The sequence below is a fragment of the Hylobates moloch genome, unplaced genomic scaffold (assembly GCF_009828535.3).
Source record: "Hylobates moloch isolate HMO894 unplaced genomic scaffold, HMol_V3 SCAFFOLD_3, whole genome shotgun sequence".
Lineage (NCBI taxonomy): Eukaryota > Metazoa > Chordata > Mammalia > Primates > Hylobatidae > Hylobates > Hylobates moloch.
Genome location: NW_026652278.1, coordinates 147,709,676 through 147,732,785, shown reverse-complemented (window position 1 = coordinate 147,732,785; position 23,110 = coordinate 147,709,676). Strand labels below are relative to the sequence as shown.

Here is a 23,110-nt window from a genome sequence, read left to right as displayed (position 1 = left end):
TGTTCTTCCATTTGTTTGTATCCTCTTTGATTTCATTGAGCAGTGGTTTGTAGTTCTCCTTGAAGAGGTCCTTCACATCCCTTGTAAGTTGGATTCCTAGGTATTTTATTCTCTTTGAAGCAATTGTGAATGGGAGTTCACTCCTGATTTGGCTCTCTGTTTGTCTGTTATTGGTGTACAAGAATGCTTGTGATTTTTGTACATTAATTTTGTATCCTGAGACTTTGCTGAAGTTGCTAATCAGCTTAAGGAGATTTTGGGCTGAGACAATGGGGTTTTCTAGATATACAATCATGTCATCTGCAAACAGGGACAATTTGACTTCCTCTTTTCCTAATTGAATACCCTTTATTTCCTTCTCCTGCCTGATTGCTCTGGCCAGAACTTCCAGCACTATGTTGAATAGGAGCGGTGAGAGAGGGCATCTCTGTCTTGTGCCAGTTTTCAGAGGGAATGCTTCCAGTTTTTGCCCATTCAGTATGATATTGGCTGTGGGTTTGTCGTAGATAGCTCTTATTATTTTGAGATACGTCCCATCAATACCTAATTTCTTGAGAGTTTTTAGCATGAAGGGTTGTTGAATTTTGTCAAAGGCCTTTTCTGCATCTATTGAGATAATCATGTGGTTTTTGTCTTTGGTTCGGTTTATATGCTGGATTACATTTATTGATTTGCATATGTTGAACCAGCCTTGCATCCCAGGGATGAAGCCCACTTGATCATGGTGGATAAGCTTTTTGATGTGCTGCTGGATTCGGTTTGCCAGTATTTTATTGAGGATTTTTGCATCAATGTTCATCAAGGATATTGGTCTGAAATTCTCTTTTTTGGTTATGTCTCTGCCAGGTTTTGGTATCAGGACGATGCTGGCTTCATAAAATGTGTTAGGGAGGATTCCCTCTTTTTCTATCAATTGGAATAGTTTCAGAAGGAATGGTACCAGTTCCTCCTTGTACCTCTGGTAGAATTCGGCTGTGAATCCATCAGGTCCTGGACTCTTTTTGGTTGGTAAGCTATTGATTATTGCCACAATTTCAGAACCTGTTATTGGTCTATTCAGAGATTCAACTTCTTCCTGGTTTAGTCTTGGGAGGGTGTATTTGTCAAGGAATTAATCCATTTCTTCTAGATTTTCTAGTTTATTTGCATAGAGGTGTTTGTAGTATTCTCTGATGGTAGTTTGTATTTCTGTGGGATCGGTGGTGATATCCCCTTTTTCGTTTTTTATTGCATCTATATGATTCTTCTCTCTTTTCTTCTTTATTAGTCTTGCTAGCGGTCCATCAATTTTGTTGATCTTTTCAAAAAACCAGCTCCTGGATTCATTAATTTTTTGAAGGGTTTTTTGTGTCTCTATTTCCTTCAGTTCTGCTCTGATTTTAGTTATTTCTAGCCTTCTGCTAGCTTTTGAATGTGTTTGCTCTTGCTTTTCTAGTTCTTTTAATTGTGATGTTAGGGTGTCAATTTTGGATCTTTCCTGCTTTCTCTTGTGGGCATTTAGTGCTATAAATTTCCCTCTACACACTGCTTTGAATGTGTCCCAGAGATTCTGGTAGGTTGTGTCTTTGTTCTCGTTGGTTTCAAAGAACATCTTTATTTCTGCCTTCATTTCATTATGTACCGAATAGTCATTCAGGAGCAGGTTGTTCAGTTTCCATGTAGTTGAGCGGTTTTGAGTGAGTTTCTTAATCCTGAGTTCTAGTTTGATTGCACTGTGGTCTGAGAGACAGTTTGTTATAATTTCTGTTATTTTACATTTGCTGAGGAGAGCTTTACTTCCAACTATGTGGTCAATTTTGGAATAGGTGTGGTGTGGTGCTGAAAAAAATGTATATTCTGTTGACTTGGGGTGGAGAGTTCTGTAGATGTCTATTAGGTCCACTTTATGTAGAGCTGAGTTCAATTCCTGGATATCCTTGTTAACTTTCTGTCTCGTTGATCTGTCTAATGCTGACAGTGGGGTGTTAAAATCTCCCATTATTATTGTGTGGGAGTTTAAGTCCCTTTGTAGGTCACTGAGGACTTGCTTTATGAATCTGGGTGCTCCTGTGTTGGGTGCATATATATTTAGGATATTTAGCTCTTCTTGTTGAATTGATCCCTTTACCATTATGTAATGGCCTTCTTTGTCTCTTATGATCTTTGTTGGTTTAAAGTCTATTTTATCAGAGACTAGGATTGCAACCCCTGCCTTTTTTTGTTTTCCAGTTGCTTGATAGATCTTCCTCCATCCCTTTATTTTGAGTCTATGTGTGTCTCTGCACGTGAGATGGGTTTCCTGAATACAGCACACTGATGGGTCCTGACTCCTTATCCAGTTTGCCAGTCTGTGTCTTTTGATTGGAGCATTTAGCCCATTTACATTTAACGTTAATATTGTTATGTGTGAATCTGATCCTGTCATTATAATGTTAGTTGGTTATTTTGCTCATTAGTTGCTATAGTTTCTTCCTAGCCTTGATGGTCTTTACAATTTGGCATGTTTTTGCAGTGGCTGGTACCAGTTGTTCCTTTCCATGTTTAGTGCTTCCTTCAGGAGCTCTTTTAGGGCAGGCCTGGTGGTGACAAAATCACTCAGCGTTTGCTTGTCTGTAAAGTATTTTATTTCTACTTCACTTATGAAGCTTAGTTTGGTGGGATAGGAAATTCTGGGTTGAAAATTCTTTTCTTTAAGAATGTTGAATATCGGCCCCCACTCTCTTCTGGCTTGTAGAGTTTCTGCGGAGAGATCAGCTGTTAGTCTGATGGGCTTCCCTTTGTGGGTAACCCGACCTTTCTCTCTGGCTGCCCTTAACATTTTTTCCTTCATTGCAACTTTGGTGAATCTGACAATTATGTGTCTTGGAGTTGCCCTTCTCGAGGAGTATCTTTGTGGCGTTCTCTGTATTTCCTGAATCTGAATGCTGGCCTGCCTTGCTAGATTGGGGAAGTTCTCCTGGATAATATCTTGCAGAGTGTTTTCCAACTTGGTTCCATTCTCCCCATCATTTTCAGGTACACCAATCAGACGTAGGTTTGGTCTTTTCACATAGTCCCAAATTTCTTGGAGGCTTTGTTCATTTCTTTTTATTCTTTTTTCTCTAAACTTCCCTTCTCTCTTCATTTCATTCATTTCGTCTTCCATCAGCGATACCCTTTCTTCCAGTTGATCGCATCTGCTACTGAGGCTTCTGCAATCTTCGCGTAGTTCTCGAAACTTGGCTTTCAGCTCCATCAGCTCCTTTAAGCCCTTCTCTCCATTGGTTATTCTAGTTATCCATCCTTCTAATTTTTTTTCAAAGTTTTTAACTTCTTTGCTATTGTTTTGAATTTCCTCTCGTAGCTCAGAGTAGTTTGATCGTCTGAAGCCTTCTTCTCTCAACTCATCAAAGTCATCCTCCATCCAGCTTTGTTCCGTTGCTGGTGAGGAACTGCGTTCCTTTGGAGGAGGAGAGGTGCTCTGTTTTTTAGAGTTTCCAGTTTTTTTGCTCTGTTTTTTCCCCATCTTTGTGGTTTTTTCTACTTTTTGTCTTTGATGATGGTGATGCACAGATGGGTTTTTGGTGTGGATGTCCTTTCTGTTTGTTAGTTTTCCTTCTACAAGACAGGACCCTCAGCTGCAGGTCTGTTGGAGTTTACTAGAGGTCCACTCCAGACCCTGTTTGGCTGGGTGTCAGCAGCGGTGGCTGCAGAACAGCGGATTTTCGTGAGACCACAAATTCAGCTGTCTGATAGTTCCTCTGAAAGTTTTGTCTCAGAGGAGTACCCGGTTGAATGAGGTGTCAGTCTGTCCCTACTGGGGGGGTGCCTCCCAGTTAGGCTGCTCAGGGGTGAGGGACCCACTTTGGGAGGCAGTCTGTCCGTTCTCAGATCTCCAGCTGCGTGCTGGGAGAACCACTACTCTCTTCAAAGCTGTCAGTCAGACAGGGACATTTAAGTCTGTGGAGGTTCTTGCTGAGTTTTTGTTTGTCTGTGCCCTGCCCCCAGAGGTGGAGCCTACAGAGGCAGGCAGGCCTCCTTGAGCTGTGGTGGGCTCCACCCAGTTCGAGCTTCCTGGCTGCTTTGTTTACCTAAGCAAGCCTGGGCAATGGCGGGCGCCCCTCCCCCAGCCTCGCTGCCGCCTTGCAGCTTGATCTCAGACTGCTGTGCTAGCAATCAGCGAGACTCCATGGGCATAGGACCCTCCGAGCCAGGTGCGGGATACAATCTCCTAGTGTGCCGTTTTCCAGGCCCGTTGGAAAAGCGCAGTATTAGGATGGAACTGACCCGATATTCCAGGTGCCGTCTGTTTCCCCTTTCTTTGACTAGGAAAGGGAACTCCCTGACCCCTTGCGCTTCCCGAGTGAGGCAATGCCTCGCCCTGCTTCGGCTCGCGCACAGTGCGCTTCACCGACTGTCCTGCACCCACTGTTAGGCACTCCCTAGTGAGATGAAACCGGTACCTCAAGCAGAAATGCAGAAATCACCCATCTTCTGTGTCGCTGGGGCTGGGAGCTGGAGACCGGAGCTGTTCCTATTCGGCCATCTTGGCTCCACCCCTGTGCCCATTTTTTATAAAGCTATTCCCACTCCTAGTTCCTTCACTTATTCATCAAAGCCTTTGCTGTCCACTAGGCATCGTCTTCCAGCTGCTGAACAGTGGTCATGGTGGGCACAGGAGGGTGTGCAGAGCAAGCTGAGCAGGGTCGTCATGGGCAGCGCACTGTGAATATCACTTCTTTAAATCAGGGTGAAATGCTTTTGATTAAGCAAAAAGAAGTTTCTATTGTTGAAACAGGATGGGAAAAAATTATTAAATGAAAGATAAGTTGATTGTTTACTATGTGCCAGGCCCTGTGCTACCTACTAGGAAATAAGTGTAAGCATGAAGATCCTGCTTCAAGAAGCAAAAACTGTAAACTTAGACACCAATGTAGGCTTTCCCCTTAACTCTTTTGAACTCAGTTTTTAAAAAATCTGTAATTTGGGGGATATAGTACATATTTTATAAGGTTTTCTATCATGGTTTAATGAAAGGAAGGCACCTTCAAATAATAGAAATTTAATAATTTTTTTAAACTGTTTTTTTTCTCTTGAGAAGTTGATTATCTGGGGGAGGTTGGTGCTGGGGAAAGGACACAAAACCATCTTAAAATTCTTTTTTTTTTTCTTAATAAGCCAACCAAGTACACCTTATTTCCCAAAGTCTGAAGCCATAAGCAGATTTTTAAAGCACAGGAAGAAGTAATCTAAGATTATTTAAGCAAATGGTTTTAAAACTCTAATGTGGAAATTATTCTCCTGGAGAGGCTTGTTAAAATGCAGATTCTGGGGTGGGTGTGCTGTCTCACTCCTGTAATCCCAGCACTTTGGGAGGCCGAGGTGGAGGGATCACTTCAGGTCAGTAGCTCCAGACCAGCCTGGCCAACATGGTGAAACCTCGTCTCTGCTAGAAATATAAAAATTAGCCAGGTGTGGCAGTTCACGTCTGTAATCCCAGCTACTTGGGAGGCTGAGGCAGGAGAATTGCTTGAACCCAGGGGATAGAGGTTGCAGTGAGCCAAGATAATGCCACTGCACTCCAGCCTGTGTGACAGAGCGAGACCGGGGTGGGCTTGAGAGTCTGCATTTCCATCAAGATCCCAGGTGATGCCCACCCTGCTGGTTCCCAGACCACACTTGGAGTAGCAAGGATCTAAACTATTCTGGCTCCACCATTTACTTATTGTTGTGACCTTGGACAAGATACTTACCCCTCTGTGTCTCAGTTACACCATCTGTAAAATGGCCATAATAATATCTACTTCATAGGGTATTTAGTGGGGTAATATGTACAGAGTACTTAGTGTCTGGCATGTGGTAGGCTTCACATGTGTTATATATGTATATGCATATCGTCACCTGAGGTAGGTCATAAGCAATATAAGTAAACTGATGGCTACTGGGCCTAGAAGATGAAGTTATTTGTGATGCTAATCATTATCCTGATAAACATTGGCTTTTTGGATTTTCTTGTAAACCTGATCTAAATAACATTAAAGAAAAACAAGTTCCATTAAAAATATTTTATAGTAGAATGGCCGAGTTTGGAATTCTGCCTATAAACTTCATTAGTTTACATAATCTTGGTTGATGAAAACCCTATGTCATTCAGAAAGAATAGATCTCATTAGGGGCCTCTGGTGGAAAGCTTTTAACTACAGGCGACATTTTGTCTGTTTACCTTGAGTCCGTTTCCCTTTCCTTTCTTCCCTTTCTTGCAAGAGGAGAGGTAGCACAAGCTGAACTCAAGCAAGGAAGCACTTTACCCTTGACCCCTGCTGTGTATGATCCTAGTCAATTTCATTCACAGCAAGTGATAAAGGATAAAGTGCCTCACTGTCTTGCTAACCCCAGTTGCCAGTAATTATCTCAGAAAAGGTAGAACCTTTCACCGTGCCTATTAAAAGCCCCCTTTGACCAAAGATATCACCTTTTAGAAAAATCTGCCTCAGGGAAAAGTCTGCAGTGGATAGATTATCCATGCCTTCAAGAATAATGGCACTGACAAAGACATCAAATCATTTAGTTGGTCAAATCATTTATTTGAGGCAGCGCTTTCTAAAATAAAGGAGATAATTTCTGGAAAGGACAGGATTGCAGGAGAGGTGGTCATTTGAGAGGAAGAAATGAACAGCAGATGGATTGCCCCTGTTCTGTAGTAAGGGTTGAACCAGACAAACATCACAAGGCATCCAGCTACTTCGTTTCCAAGCTGAGTCTGAGCAGAACTGAGTTCCTAGTCAGGATGATGCCTAACTGTAGCTCTAAAAAGGACCTACAACAGCCTTGGGAAACCTGGTGGAAGAGAGAAGAGATCTGCTTTATTTCTAAGCTTTATTCTTGGCAGTCAGGTGACCTTCTCGGGCTGGAGGAGCAGAGACCTGAGGGCAGAGCCAGGAACTCGAAGTGGCTAGAACAAGTGCAGCAGCTTCTAAGTTTATTAAAAAATGATCAAAACTCACAAATTCATAATTGGGGGCAAGAGTGGTTACTGAGGAAAAAAGAGATACAGTGTGCCATAAAATGTGAGCCTAATCCTGTTTTGGGGTCCTTTGTGAACATTCTGTCCGTGATACAGCCATTCTGTTGGTGGCTTTAGAGGATGACTCTAGAAGATTGTGAGATTTATTCATAATATCTAGCTTTTATTTAAGTCAGATTATCTCCAAATTTGGATGGGAGTTTGTCGGTCATTTTTGTGTGATGAAGTGACATAACCACAGGGTCCTCTAGAGAAGCAGAACCAATAGGATATAGCAAATGAGGGATTGGCTCATGTGATTACGGGGGAGAAATCCTATGATCTGCTGTGTGTAAGCTACAGAACCAGGAATGCCGGTGGTACAGTTCCACTCCAAACCCGAGGCCTGAGAACCAGGAACACTGATGTCTGAGGGTCCAAGCAGAGCACAAATTTGCCATTTTTCCACTTTTTGGCTCTATTCATGCCCTCCAGGAATTGGACGATGCCCACCCCCATGGGTGAAAGGGTCTTCTGTCCTCAGTTTACCAATTCAAATGTTAACCTCTTCTGGAAATATCCTCACAGACACACCCAGAAAAAATATTTAACAAGCTCTCTGAGCATCCTTTAGCCCAGTCAAGTTGACACACTATATATATATATATAGTGTGGGAGAGAGAGAGAGAGAGAGAGAGAGACGGAGTCTTGCTCTGTCACCAGGCTGGAGTGCTGTGGTGCGATCTCGGCTCACTGCAACCTCCGACTTTCTGGTTCAAGCGATTCTACTGCCTCAGCCTCCCGAGTTGCTGGGATTACAGGCAGGTGCCATCATGCCCAGCTAATTTTTGTATTTTTAGTAGAGATGGGGTTTCACCATGTTGGCTAGGATGGTCTCGATCTCCTGACCTCGTGATCTGCCCACTTCGGCCTCCCAAAGTGCTGGGATTACAGGCATGAGGCACTGCGCTCGGCCGACACACGAAATTAACCATCACAGTCCTCCTGAAGGGGCCCCTGAGCTAACCACAATCTGCGTCTAGGGCATTGCAGAGCAAGATGTAATATGCGTAAGAACCACTTATGGAGACAAGAATGCAGAGCCTCAGGCCCTATACCCCAAATTGTTTTTTGGGGGCCTTGGAGCCTGTATGTTAAAGAAGCACACCAGGAGACTGTGATGCAGGCAGTCCAGTGACACATATGGGAGACACAGTAGGTCCAGGAGCGGTAGGAGCTGTGTATGTTCTGCACCTTGAAGCTCATATGTGCTCCAATTCCACTGCTCTTTACGATCTAACTTTAGTAGGAAGATCAGAAGATGGGAACATCCTTTTAACTTTAATTATTATTTAACTTAATTTAATTATTGAAATTAGCATGTATAATACCATTCGGTAAATGACCTTATAAAAATGGAATATGTTTTCTGCCCAGTGAATGACGGCACTGGTGACAGAATAATTAGGAATCTAAGTAGTCAAAAGTTACACAAACAAATCTGAAGTTAAGGGAAGATTAGTGAATAAATGCTGGTAGCATTTGGGTTACATAAATTCTGTGTTCATTGCAAGGAAATAATACCTCCCACATCTCTTTCTTTTATGGATTTCCAGACTCTTTCAAAGTTCCATTTACAAGCTAAGTAGCTATCACCACCCTCTTTTCATAAAACGGAAACAGAGCAAAGTAGGCATGTTCATCATGTGGGCTGAATAAAGAAGTTAAAAAAATAAAATGATCTATGATTCCAGATCATACCAAGGAACTGACATGGTAGATTTCATTTATTTCCTTTTCTGAGGATTCTATAGTCACTTGGAATGCAAGATCCACCACTGAACCAAACTCACCTTCCTGATCACCACCCCTCACCAGGATATGCACACCCTTGGAGATACAGAAATGTCCTGAGGAATGCCAGCGTCTTTTGTCTGCATGGATACAAAACAACCCGTTCCAGATCTTGGGGATTTCTTTCGTTTCTCAAACTGAGTATCTTAGACTCTCTTGTAAGTGAGCTAAAAATAAATAATATCACTGACCCAGGCATAAAACTACTCAGAAGATAGAGATAGAAATCAGGATTTGCAGTAAATCCCATAACATTGTGTTGATTCTACTTCTGCTTCTGAAGGAAGGAAGATGCTGTGGAATTATTGTCTACATGTATGGACTGTTTGTGTGAAGACCATAAAGTACAAAGTTATTTGTGTTATTCTATATATTGGTCAAGAATCCCATTAATCATGGTTAAATAAGCAATTTCCCAGCTGCTGCTCACCCAGGGGCACTCTGAGGCATGATCACCAGCACGGAGAAGCTGCTCTTTCACAAATCAATGCGGGACACTGAAAGCCTCTGCCTCTGTGATTTTGTGATGAAGGCTCACGGTTGTCCTTGTCCACAGCATCTTAATGTGAATGACTTTCTCTAATTGGCCGTTATGGCTGCCTCTTATTGTACCTATGTTTGAATGGCTTTGGAGGATGCTCTAGAAGATTGTGAGATTTATTCATAACATCTAGCTTTTAATTAAGTCAGATTATCTCCAAATTTGGATGGGAGTTTGTCCAGTCATTTCTGTGTGATGAAGTGACAGAACCACAGGCAGAAACTATACGTGTAAACCATTGCTGCACCACTGTGGACCCCCTAAGGGAACGGCAGAGGCCAGGTGCCGTGGCTCACGCCTGTAATCCTGGCACTTTGGGAGGCTGAGGTGGGTGGATCACTTGAGGTCAGGAGATCGAGACCATCCTGGCTAATACGGTGAAACCCCGTCTCTACTAAAAATGCAAAAAATTAGCCAGGCGTGGTGGCGGGTGCTTGTAGTCCCAGCTACTCAGGAGGCTGAGACAGGAGAATGGCGTGAACCCGGGAGGCGGAGCTTGCAGTGAGACGAGATCGCACCACTGCACTCCAGCCTGGGCGACAGAGTGAGACTCCATCTCAACAACAAAAACTACAACAACAACAACAAAGAAGAACGTCACAGTCCCTTAGCTTAAATGTTTAGAAGTTGAAGCATACATTTGGGGCTGTGATTGTGGCCTTAAGAAAATTATGTATTGTATGAAAATTAAGGACCATCTGTTAAAGCAGAGTTCAGACTTCCCAGAAGGTGGCATAGGGTAGCCTCGCAGATAACTGGAAAGGAAAAGACTCCCTCACCTCTAACCGGCCCAGGGGCAGAAGGTCCAAGGGCAGGGATACTTCACTGTGGGGAACTCACTTTGTCACATCTCCACTGGACACAACTGAGTAGATAAAATTTTGAGCAAGTGACTCTAACATAAGGCAGCTTCAAAGACAATTTCTACCATAACCGTCATCCCTGTAGTCTGTTCATTAAAAGAGATGACAAATATTTTGATCCTCTATCTCCTACGCTCACCAAATGACTGATATACCCTTACCCTCTGTTCTACTCCCCATCCCACCCCCTGCCCATCTCTCCATAGCTTCTTTCTCTTCTACAATTGCACAGAGATGGAAGAAGAATGAAAAGGGAAAAGCTGCACACATAGAAAATCACAAACTTTAGTCTCTAGTTACATTATTAAAAATTGCTACGAAAAGACATTTAGGGAATCTTTTTTTTTTTTTTTTTTTTTTTTAAAGATGGAGTCTGGCTCTGTTGCCCGGGCTGGAGTGCGGTGGCACAATCTGGGCTCACTGCAACCTCCGACTCCCAGGTTCGAGTAATTTTCCTGCCTCAGTCTTCTGAGTAGCTGGGGTTACAGGCATGTGCTACCACGCCAGCTAATTTTTGTAGTTTTAATAGAGGCAAGGTTTCACCATGTTGGCTAGGCTGGTCTCCAACTCCTGACCTCAAGTGATCCACCCGCCTCGCCCTCCCAAAGTGCTGAGATTACAGGTGTGAGCCACCGTGCCTGGACCATTTAGGGAATCTCGGTGAAAGCTTTACAAATCAACTCTAATTTATGAACTGATTTACTGTCCCCCTCTCTCCAGTCAGCAAACCCAGCAGGCCAGATGGCTGGCATCCCTCTCGTACATTTCCTTTGCCTTTTCTTCTGGTTTTAGTTTCTCCTGTTGTCCGGGTCAGCAAAACCTTGTTCCTGCCACAGCCACACTCTGGCCTAAGTTGACCAATTGTCCCAGTGTATTCAGGATGAAGGGATTCCCAGGACACTGAACTTTCACTGCTAAAACGGGGTTGAGCTGGTTTCCTGAATTCTAACCCTTATTTGCTGCCCTGGCCAGGCAGCCTCTCCAGTGCCATGACATCCACTTCCATGTGCAGAGAGAATTCAGATAAGCACCAAACAGAAGGGGAGGCACTCGTGATGTCAGGGTACTAGGCAAAGGTCCTGCCTCTATAGGCCGTTACTGACTTCCTCCCTTGCAATCAGAGAAAGACGAAAAGATGCAGGCCATTCCACAGATATCACCAAGTAGATACCCACCTCTACTCCAAGGAAATCTTGTGCAATTATGACAGGTGACATTCACTGGTGTATTTATCCAGCTATGGCTTGCTATTTTTTTTTTTTTTTTTTTTTTTGAGACGGAGTCTCAGAAAGAGCTCTGAGCTCTCGCTTGTTCTCCAGCATCCGAATCACTTTCCTGCACTGGTGTTGGTGGACTGTCCACTTGGGTATATCACAGGCAGAAACTTTCTTGTGAAGCGGTCTATTTGGGCAACTCCAGCTGGGGAACCAGGACTTCTGGAATGCTCTTTTTGGCTCCAGCTTTAAAGGATAGGGAGATAGGACATGCAGGACCTCCTTTTGCCCAGGCTGGAGTGCAGTGGCGCGATCTCGGCTCACCGCAAGCTCTGCCTCCTGGGTTCACACCATTCTCCTGCCTCAGCCTGCTGAGTAGCTGGGACTACAGGTGCCCGCCACCACGCCTGGCTAATTTTTTGTATTTTTAGTAGAGATGGGGTTTCACCATATTAGCCAGGATGGTCTCGATCTCCTGACCTTGTGATCCACCTGCCACAGCCTCCCAAAGTGCTGGGATTACAGGTGTGAGCCACCGTGCCCAGCCTAGTTTCTTCTTGACTAAAGATGACTTTTATCAAGACCACCTGTTGACTTCATTATAAACCCAAGGAGAAGACTGTGAATTTATCCCAAATTGACTCCAGTAATTCAGAGATGGCCTCAAATTTTGCCAGGGGGACAAGACCAGCATTCTGAACCGTCATACTTGTCTAGGGACAAAAAAATTAATACAATCTCCTTTCACTTTTTATAGTTTGGACATTTTTTTGCCTTGTTCAATGATAAGCCATCCAAGTATTTGTCCAATTTCTATCATTAATCAGTACATATTGCCTAACACTAGAGTCAAAGAAATTACGTAAAGTGCGAACTAGAAAACAACATAGTGCCTTAGCTGGACTGAGCTTGCCACAGCCTGTGGCAGGTTCATACTGTGTCAGCTGAGTCCATTGGACTACATGTCCTAGATTCCCTTCCCTACATAGTTTTGGGTTTGTCTGGGCCACAAGAGACATTCTGTGGGAAATTTGGAAAGCAGAAGTGAAGCAGCAGAATGTATCATTTCAATACAACAGCAGTCCCCAGGGGCTGCAGCAGCCACGTGGGCTGTTACTGATATACTGCCTCTGTTGTGGTGGGGCAGCTGCCACATCCACAGTGACCTCCAGCTCCTCCCCTGCCTCCTCCTTCAGTGTCACTGGCTTCTGGGCCAGGTGATGTTTAGCCCCATGTTGAAAGGCACCAGTTTCAGTGCAAACCACCTACTTCATCAGTGTTGGAGGCTTGTGGGCGATAAGAGACCTCCTTGGGTTCCACTAATCCTCATGGGTTCCAGCTTGGCGGACAAGTTTAAAGCCCACTGACTGTCTGGAGCATCCCAATCCACTCCTGAAGCAGCCACGGTAGTCCTAGATTTGTGTGATGCATTCTTTTTTTTTTTTTTTTTTTTTTGAGACGGAGTCTTGCTGTGTTGCCCAGGCTGGAGTGCAGTGGCGCAATCTCAGCTCACTGCAAGCTCCGCCTCCTGGGTTCACTCCATTCTCCTGCCTCAGCCTCTCCGAGTAGCTGGGACTACAGGCACCCGCCACCACGCCCGGCTAATTTTTTGTATTTTTAGTAGAGACGGGGTTTCACCGTGGTCTCGATCTCCTGACCTTGTGATCCGCCCGCCTCGGCCTCCCAAAGTGCTGGGATTACAAGCGTGAGCCACCGCGCCCGGCCGATGCATTCTTATTCTAGCCCACACCTCGCTTTGTGTTGCCTCCCTGTATATCTTATAAGCTGCCCCAGGACTTTCTCTTTACCATTCTCAAACCCACATTGGTTTGACTCCTTGGCTCTGAGCTCTCGCTTGTTCTCCAGCATCTGAAACACTTTCCTGCACTGGTGTTGGTGGACTGTCCACTTGGGTATATCACAGGCAGAAACTTTCTTGTGAAGCGGTCTATTTGGGCAACTCCAGCTGGGGAAGCAGGACTTCTGGAACTCTCTTTTTGGCCCCAGCTTTAAAGGATAGGGAGATAGGACATGCAGGACACACCAAAACAGTCCAACACAGAGTACACTAAAAAGATCGTGTTAGGTGGGGTGAGAGGAATCACTTGAGCCCAGGAGTTCAAGGCTGTAGTGAGCTATGATTTCACCACTGCACTCCAGCTTGGGCAGTGAAGGGAGACTCTTGTCTCTTAAAAAAAAATTGTTGGAGGAAGGAGTAAATGAATGAACTGATTTGCAGGGGCTTGAGAATTTCGCACTCTAAGGCCTGTGTGTGTGTGTGTGTGTGTGTGTGTGTGTGTGTGTGTGTTTTGTCTTACTGTTCATAGGCACTAACTTACAAGTTTGATTGACTGTTCTATCCAGGGAGTCATTTGGGATAACTGTTTATCCTTAACCTGGGTCAATAATAATCTCAGCACAAAAAGGCAGTGCAAAAGGAACCTATCATTGTACACTGTTTTTGCCACTTTTTCTTTGCCTGGAATAGGGTATGTTGATGGAAAGGAGAGGAGTCCTTTTTCCTTTCCCATCTAACATTTCTCTACTACTACTTTCTCAATGATTTATACTATTTATTCACTAATAAAGGACTGCTGAGGGCAACATCTAGAAGCAGATTTCAGAGAGACAGCTCCCACCTGCTTCCTCTAATCCATACTCCAATCACCCGGGCCCCTCCCGTCTCATCGCTCCCCACAGAGCTTTCCAGGGTGGTAGTTACTTATGTTCACTGTCCTTTGGAAGAGACAGAGATTTGCTTTCTAGCAGAAATGGAAAAGTAAAGGTGTTACAGATGCATTGTGGAAAGCAACAGGAGGGAATCACGCAACTGAAACGGAATGCATTTATCTCCCCTCTCCAGTGGCCCAGTTGCGGCTCACCTAGTGTCTCTCTGTCGGGGGCAGGCTGCTGTCAAAAAAGCGAAATTGAAAGCCCAGTTAGACTCCCACTTTAGCCTTTTTTAGCTGGCAAGCACGCTTGAGGTAGCTAGGCTGCAACCACAAGGGGTTACCAAAGAAAAGGTTGAAAAATAGAAAAGATGGCCATCTAGAAAGCCTCCCTAAAAGAGAAGGAAAAATAAATAAATAACCAACTTAATCCCCTTTTCTTTTTGTTAACTAGAAAATTTGGAGCTAGAAAACGATCTGTAATTTTTAAATTGCTGGATTTTCCCCAGTAATAATTAACATGAAAAAGTAACACCTGATGGAGCAAATGTAGTGTTATGCTTTCATTTGTGAACAGTAGTATAATAAGTGGGCTAAAGGGAGTTCAGCTAATTGGTCCATGGTTATAGCTTTAATTTCTTCATCTGTCGTCAGGAGAAATCAGCTTTTGAAGTGGGTGGAAAACTATGAAGTTTTTAATATGGATCAATAGGATGTCATAATGGTCTGATTAATAGAGATCGGCAGTGATTTTGGAATCCTGCTTTACATTTCATGTCTCTTACACAGAGAACAGGAAAATTTAACAGATTCCCATCCCCGCGTTTCACAAGTATTTGATTGTATACTTGTATTTTTAAAAATTACGAATTCTAATTTTTAAAACCTGTGTGTTAACGTCATCAGTCTGTCAAGTCCTGCTCAGGACCACATTTTCCATGACTACTACAGACTGACCACACCCTTCTCTGAATTTCTTTTTCAGTGATAGGTGGCATCACCCAGCTTTGCTGTAGTTATTCAGTGCATAAGACTCTTTTCTTAGCTAGATTATAAGCTTTCTGAGGACTGGGCCAGGCTTTCTCTCCTTCTGCCACCTCCTCATCCATCCAACACAATATCACACATATACTAAGCAGTTACTGTAAATTTTAAACAGCTTTAATCATTAATCATTCGAATTGCACAAAATTCTAGGTTTTTAATCTTTTGTCAGCATTTGAATGTATATTATTCATATTTTTACTTTATCTTAGCCAAAAGGCCAAGAAGCAATATTATTCATATTTATATACAAATTACAAAGCATTGTAAAAGCTAAATTTCTTTGTTCCAATTCTCTTTTTTCTAATAGAATAGACTATTTCTCTTTCCTTGATCTAGTAAATCTTGAAACTTTTATATGACATATGCAAAGGCATTAGGACAGACGCTCAGAAAGTTGCACCAGCATTTCTTCTTTTTGCTTTTCAAAAGGGAGGAAGTTATATTGAATTAAATTTTATTTCTAAATGCTTTGCTGTGCCTGAAAATAATTCTTTCCAAATATAAACTTATTATCTGTATTTTAAAAACTGAACTAGTCCTACAATAATGTAATGCTATCCTAAAATATGTTGCTTAGAGGTCTGCACATGACTGGTTTGCATGAGGCACTGGATTTTTCCTTTCCTTCAGTAAAGGAATTGTTTTCATAATATGCAAATACACACATATATTCATTTATTCACAAATATTTACTGTGTGTTAGGACACAGGCATTCCTTGCATTTGTCTATTAGCCAAGGAAGGGAAAGAGACAGAGGCAAAATAAATCTGGGAGTTTCCAATTCTGCTAGTTTAGAGTCAGTCAACATCTGACGATATTGTTAAATTATTTACAGTCTTGCAGGACTTATGAAACCCCAAAGCTGATTTTCCTGTAATTCAGTAAAAATGTAATTTTATTACCATCACTGTAATTATAACACATGGAAAAAATTAAGTTGCAATGCATAATGAAAATTTAAGAGTTATGGAAAGGTAGATGTAAATCAAGCTTGTCCAACCAGTGGCCCACAGGCTGCATGCAGCCTAGAATGGCTTCGAATGTGACCCAACACAAATTCGTAAGCTTCTTTAAAACGTGAAATATTTTTGAAATTTTTTTTTTTTTTTTTAGCTCATCAGCTACGGTTAGTGTTAGCGTATTTTATGTGTGGCCTGAGATAATTCTTCTTCCAACGTAACCCAGGGAAGCCAAAAGATTGGAACCCCTGACATAAATGATGAAATACCCATCTGACACATTGGAAAAGCCAATATGGAGAAAAAGCATAAAATGCAGACTTTTAGGCTAGTGGCTGAGAGACTGACAGCACATCATGGCAGCATGGTAAGTGTGTGTGTTTAAATTTGTTTCAGGAGGAATACATCCACCTACAGTGAGTGGCATTTGGGGCTGCAATTTTTTTTTTTGAGACAGAGTCTCGCCCTGTCGCCCAGCCTGGAGTGCAGTGGTGCGATCTCAGCTCACTGCAACCTCTGCCTCCTGGGTTCAAGCGATTCTCCTGCCTCAGCCTCCCGAGTCGCTGAGACTATAGGCGCCAGCCACCACACCCAGCTAATTTTGTATTTTTAGTAGAGACGGAGTTTGACCACGTTGGCCAGGCTGGTCTCCATTTCCTGACCTTGTGATCCGCCCACTTCGGCCTCCCAAAGTGCTGAGATTACAGGCGTGAGACACCGCACCTGGCCCTGGGCTGCATATTAAAACACGAATGGTTTAATATCGGAGTGTTTTTCTCATTCTTTTCTTTTATAAACATAACAGAATTTACCTTTTAACTATTTTAAAGTGGACAATCCTGTGGCATGAAGTATATTCACATTGCTTGCAACTATCACCTCTTCCATCTCCAGAATTTTGTTATCCTGTAAAACTGAACCTCTGTACCTATTCAACACTCACTCTCCATTCTCCCCTTCCCCTAGCCTCTGGCAACCACTACTCTACTCTCTGTCCCAGTAAATTTACTCAGGAGCTCATTAAGTGAAATCATGCAGTATTTGTCTTTTTGTGACTGGCTTATTGGACTTAATAGTATGTTCTCAAGCTTCATTTAAATCACAGCATGTGTCTCAATTTCCTTCCCTTTTAAGACTAAATAATATTGCATTGTATGTTGTTATGATCTGAATTTTTATCTCCACCCTCCCAATTCATATGTTGAAGCCCCAACCCCTCAGTGTGACCATACTTGGAGGCCAGCCCTTTAGAAAGTAACTGAGGTTAAATGAGGTGCTAAAATAATCTCATAAAACTGGTATCCTTATAAGCAGAGGAAGGGGCATCAGGCCTTCCTCTCTCTGTCTTCACCTGCACAGAGGAAAAGCCATTTGAGGACATGACAGGAAGGTGGGCTCCTACCAGCCAGGAAGAGGGGCTCACCAGTCACCAACCCTAACAGCACCTTGATTTTAGATTTCAGGTTCCATAACTGTGAGAAGATAAATTTCTGTTGTTTAAGGCACCCAGTCTGTGGTATTTTCTTATGGCAGCCCTAGGGAACTGATACATACGTATACGCCACACCTGAGTTGCCTCTGTACCTCTTGGCTATTGTGAATAATGCTGCTATAAACATGTGTGTACAAATACCTGAGTCCCTGCTTTCACTTCTTTTGGGTATATACCCAGAGCTGGGATGTCTGGACCTCATGGTATTTCTCTGTTTAAGTTTTTGAGGAATCACCATACCTTTTCCCACAGCAGCTGCACCATTTTACATGTTCACCAGCAACATACAGTGTTCCCATTTCGCTTTATTTCTCATTTTTAAAACATTTAAATATACTTTGGTTACTGTGAAGAACCTGTGGCCACTGGGGAATGATTGCAGACGTGGGACTGTTGACAACATATTCAAACCTGTAAAGTTAATTTGCTTTCCTGTAAGCAGTGATGCAACAAATACACAACACTGCTTTTGAAGTGGAAATCTAATTAAGCAGGATCCTCAGTGCCATTTTGTATCAGCATAACTTGATCAAAAATTGGCCAAGTGCAGTGGCTCATGCCTAGAATCCCTGCAATTTGGGAGGCCGAGGTGGGAGGATCACTTGAGCCCAGGAGTTTGAGACCAGCCTGAGGAACATAGTGAAACCTCATCTCTACAAAAACAAAAAATATTTAGCTGGGCATGGTGTTGAGGGCCTGTAGTCACAGCTACTCGGGAAGCTGAGGTGGGAGGATCATTTGAGCCCACGAGGTCAAGGCTGCAGTGAGTCGTGATGGCACCACTGCACTCCAGAGTGGATGACAGAGTGAGATCCTCTTAAAAAAAAATTATTTCAACATACTGTGGTGATAGGTTAGCTAAGGTTATTCATGTTAAAAATGCTGCCACTCCTTCCCTAGCAGTGTTCTCACCACGTCTATTGAAAACACATTTTCTAATCTTTCCTCTCTGGGTGCTGTGAAGGTATCAGATCAGATATCATCTCAGCCCACATCCTCTGAATTGAATTATGGTATTTTTGATCATGATGTTATTTGTTTTCAACTCCACATTACACGTAATCATGTAGCTCATAAATTAAGTTTAGGAATATATTTCTTCACATAGCCTATGATCTGTAAGTGCCAATACTCTGTGCTAAGTAAGATATCTTAAAATTTTGTTTTAATAGAGGTAGGGTCTCACTATGTTGCCCTGGTTGGTCTTGAACTCCTGGGCTCAAGTGATCCTCCTACCTCAGACTTCCAAGTCCTGGAACTACTGTTCTTGGTTTTAAATTTTTTCTTTATAATTATTTTCAATTTTTATAGATCTAAGAAGCCATTTGAGGAATAATTTTGTTTTTTGAGATGGAGTCTTGCTCCGTCACCCAGGCTAGAGTGCAATTGTGTGATCTTGGCTCACTGCAACCACTGCCTTCTGGGTTCAAGTGATTCTCCTGCCTCAGCCTTCTGAGTATTACAGGTGCACACCACCACTCCTGGCTAATTTTTGTGTTTTTTTAGTGGAGACGGGGTTTCACTGTGTTGGCCAGGCTGGTCTCAAACTCCTTACCTCAGGTAATCCACCCACCCTGGCCTCCCAAAGTGCTGGGATTACAGGCGTGAGCCACCACGCCTGGTCGGAATAATTTTTCTTTTTTTTTGAGATGGAGTTTCAATCTTGTTGCCCAGGCTGGAGTGCAATGGTGCAATCTTGGCTCAACACAACCTCCACCTCCCAGGTTCAAGTGATTCTCCTGCCTCAGCCTCCCGAGTAGCTGGGATAACAGGCATGTGCCACCATGCCCAGCTAATTTTTGTATTTTCAGTAGAGACAGGGTTTCTCCATGTTAGTCAGGCTGGTCTTGAACTCCCAACCTCAGGTGATCCACTCTACCTTGGCCTCCCAAAGTGCTGGGATTACAGGCATGAGCCACTGCGCCCAGCCAGAATAATTTTTATAAGCATTAATTAACCCAGAGAAAATTACAAAACCCTAAATGTTGTAATAGTGGTTTTCAGTATGACATCGCCGCTCTCTAAATACTTCAATTAATCCAAGATCATGAAAAAAGCTTTTAATTACTCTATACTATTATTTAACTACCTCCTTTTGCACACATCAAAGAATGGGGATTTGTATTTCAAACATTTAATACCCGTTAGGCATTCTAAATGTTCCCTAAGAATTATTTAGAATGATTACATTTTCATTTTTCAGGCTACTTCAGTTGAAAGACAGATTGAAGTAAAATTGGCAAGTGAAAGTCAATATTTAACTGGTACTTCACTTGGACATTTTATTCTAGTTTCAAGCTTTGAGGTAAATAATTGAGTGAGGGAGGGGAATAGGAATCAGCTCTGTTTTGTTCAGCAGTTTCCTCAGGATTTTACACAAAGAGAGACGTCATGTCGTTACGTTTGCTGAATATATAAACCTAGGAAGAAGAGAGAGTAAAATTCGATGACAATTTGGACTGTAAAAGATGTTACTATTTTAGAATTGGGGCTGAAACTCACAAAGTTATAACTAGGACTAAATATGAAGCTTGCACTTAGAGTTTAAAAATCAACAATCCAGGTGGAGGATAGGTGAGACATTATGCAATAGGTTGGTGAGGAGCGTGGAGCTGACTGCAGACTGGAGAGGTGCCCAGAGGTTAGCTCAGTTGCCAACAAAGCTGACACAATAACAGGCTGCATTAACAGAGAGCTGTGTTCCAGAAACAAACGCTGCCCCGATTGGGCCACGTGGTAGCATTATTTTTGGTTATGCGTGCCACATTTTAAGCCAGATGTTAATAAATTGAAGAGCATCAAGAGGCAGAGTGGTGCAGAGCCTGGGAATGTTGTTACGTGAACGCCTGAAAGAAGTCGGGAAGCCTAATTTGCAAAAGAGCCTAAAGTGACCCTTTCCTGGGATCTGATGGGCTATTTCAATGAGACGAAGATTCTTTACCAGAATTCAGAATTCAGACTACTGTGTGACTGTTACAGGAAGGCAGATTTTAGTTCAATGTACGGATGAATAATTAGACCTGTCCAAAAATAGAATGTGCTTTTGTTACTGGAAATATTTTGTCAGTTGGATGAACACGTGCTGTGAAGGGGAGCCCACATAGAGTGCAAGGTCGTACCTGCTGACCTCTGAAGGCTGCACCAATCCAAAGCTCCCTTAGAACATACTGGAAACCATGTATCTCTGCCAATACTGTGTATGGTATAACTGAATTTAGGGCTGTATTTATGTGATTTTCAAACAACCAACCAGCCATACAAAGTAGATTAACAATGTGTCCACTAACATATCAGGGCATATATTTATTTCAGCACAGGGATTTTGCCCATGGTCTCTGCTGCAGAAGCAACCAGAAATCACAAGCAGTAGTTTTTGTTTTTTGTTTTTGTTTTTTCGTGACAAAGTCTCCTCTGTCATCCAGGCAACTCACTGCAGCTTCCACCTCCCAACCTCCTGGACTCAAGTGATCCGCTCACCTCAGCCTCCCAAGTAGCTAGGACTACAGGCATGCACCACTGTGTCCGGCTAATTTTTGTAATTTTGCATTTCAGAGATGAGGTTTTGCCATATTGTCCAGGCTAGTCTCAAACCCCTGGGCCCAAGGGATCTGCCCACCATGGCCTCCCAAAGTGCTAGGATTACAGGCATGAGTCGCTAAGCCAAGCCAGTAGAACTCTTAACTAACCCTTATTAGAGCCTCTCAATAGCAACTGAAACATGGGGACATTTGAAGATACGATTACCTTTCCATGCAAAAGAGCAGCAGCTTGGTGTCCTTTGTTGATTCTAGGAATATATAAATTGCAATTTCAGAGTCCATAATTAGATGCTTTGAAGAATGAGAATACCAACATTGCTAGTCTTGGTACATTAATTAATAAATGTTAGAAGTTACTTGGCACTTCTTCCCCTTCAGAAACAACAGCAAGAGCATAGGGCAGGGGTCCTCAAACATTATGCATCAAAATCACTTGGAGGGATTGTTAAGACAGATTGCTAAGCCTCATTTTCATGATTTCTGTTTTAGGAGATATGAGGTGGGCCCTGAGATTTTGCATTTTTAATAAGTTCCCCAATGACGCTTATGCTGTTCGTCAGGGGATCACATTTGCAGAACCATTGGTATAATGAATGAATGAACACTGTATGAGAAGCCATGCTATAAGTATTTATGTGAGTGGTGTGTGGGAGCCTGTTTGCACCTTCTTGAGAGAACCAATTATTAGCATCTCTTTCCAACTTTGCATTCAGTGACATCACACAATAGTTTGACATTGACCATGTTGGAAATGTTTATACCATAGATACTGGTAAATGCTAAAACCATAGCTTTTTCTCTTGAGAGCCCAGTAAACCACTGCTATAGACTCAAAGTAGAATGAAAATATTGGATGATCAAATGTCTAATGCAATGTTTCTCAAATGCACTTCATTCTTGGTTTTACTTAATGCTTCTTGAGTCCTGGCTACATAACCACAGCAATATTTTTTTCAATTATAATGTGTTAAAAGAGCTTAACAGGAATGGAATTCATGAAGTGTATTCTTGGATTAAAAAGACAATGCAATATTGTTTTATTTACTAATTATTTAAGCATAGTCAACATCTGATCCACTTTATAAATGTGTATTAAAATTATAACATGAAAATGAACATAGTGATCATTAAATATATGTACAATACTAGTTCATCATCATCTAACATTTACCAGCTGCTTAAAATGGGCACTGTCATAATTCTTTACATGAATTATCTCAATTTTTTTTTTCTTTTGAGAAGGAGTCTTGTTCTGTCGCCCAGGCTGGAGTGCAGTGGCACGATCTTGGTTCACTGCAACCTCCGCCTCCCGGGTTCAAGCGATTCTCCTGCCTTAGCCTCCTGAGTTGCTAGGATTATAGGCTGTGCCACCACACCTGACCAATTTTTGCATTTTTAGTAGAGATGGGGTTTCACCATATTGGTCAGGCTGGTCTCAAACCCCTGACCTCAGGTGATCCACCCGCCTTGGCCTCCCAAAGTGCTGGGATTACAGGCATGAGCCACCATGCCTGACCGAATTATCTCAATTCTTACAAAAGTCTGTGATGTAGATATGTTATCCCCCACCTTACAGATAAAATCTGAGTCACAGTAACAGGTATGTGAAACTGAGGTATCGATATGTATATGAAAGAGGCTGGCATGTATCAGATGATCTCATAGGTAATGTCCTGGAAACCTCACATGTATGATTTCTTTTTAAAAATTTTGTACTGTATCTACTTATTTATTTTAGAGAGAGTTCTCAGTATGTTGCCCAGGCTGGACGTGAGCTCCTAGGCTCAAGAAATCCTCCCACCCCAGCCTCCCAAGTAGCTGGGACTACAGGCGCATGCCATTGTGTCAGGTGAAATATACCATTTCTTAAAGACACTTTGCTGATAACTACATTGTTATTATGTAATTACCATATTCTTTTTTTTCCCCACACAACATATAGGTCATTTATTTTCCTTCTAGTCCTGGGT

General features: G+C 42.6%; 1 pseudogene; it reads right to left on the bottom strand.

Annotated features, from left to right (window-relative positions):
- Nucleotides 1–4,625, bottom strand: part of LOC116480240 (fatty acid-binding protein 5-like) — a 14,960-nt pseudogene extending 10,335 nt beyond the window's left edge.
- Nucleotides 4,626–23,110: the final 18,485 nt, after the last annotated feature.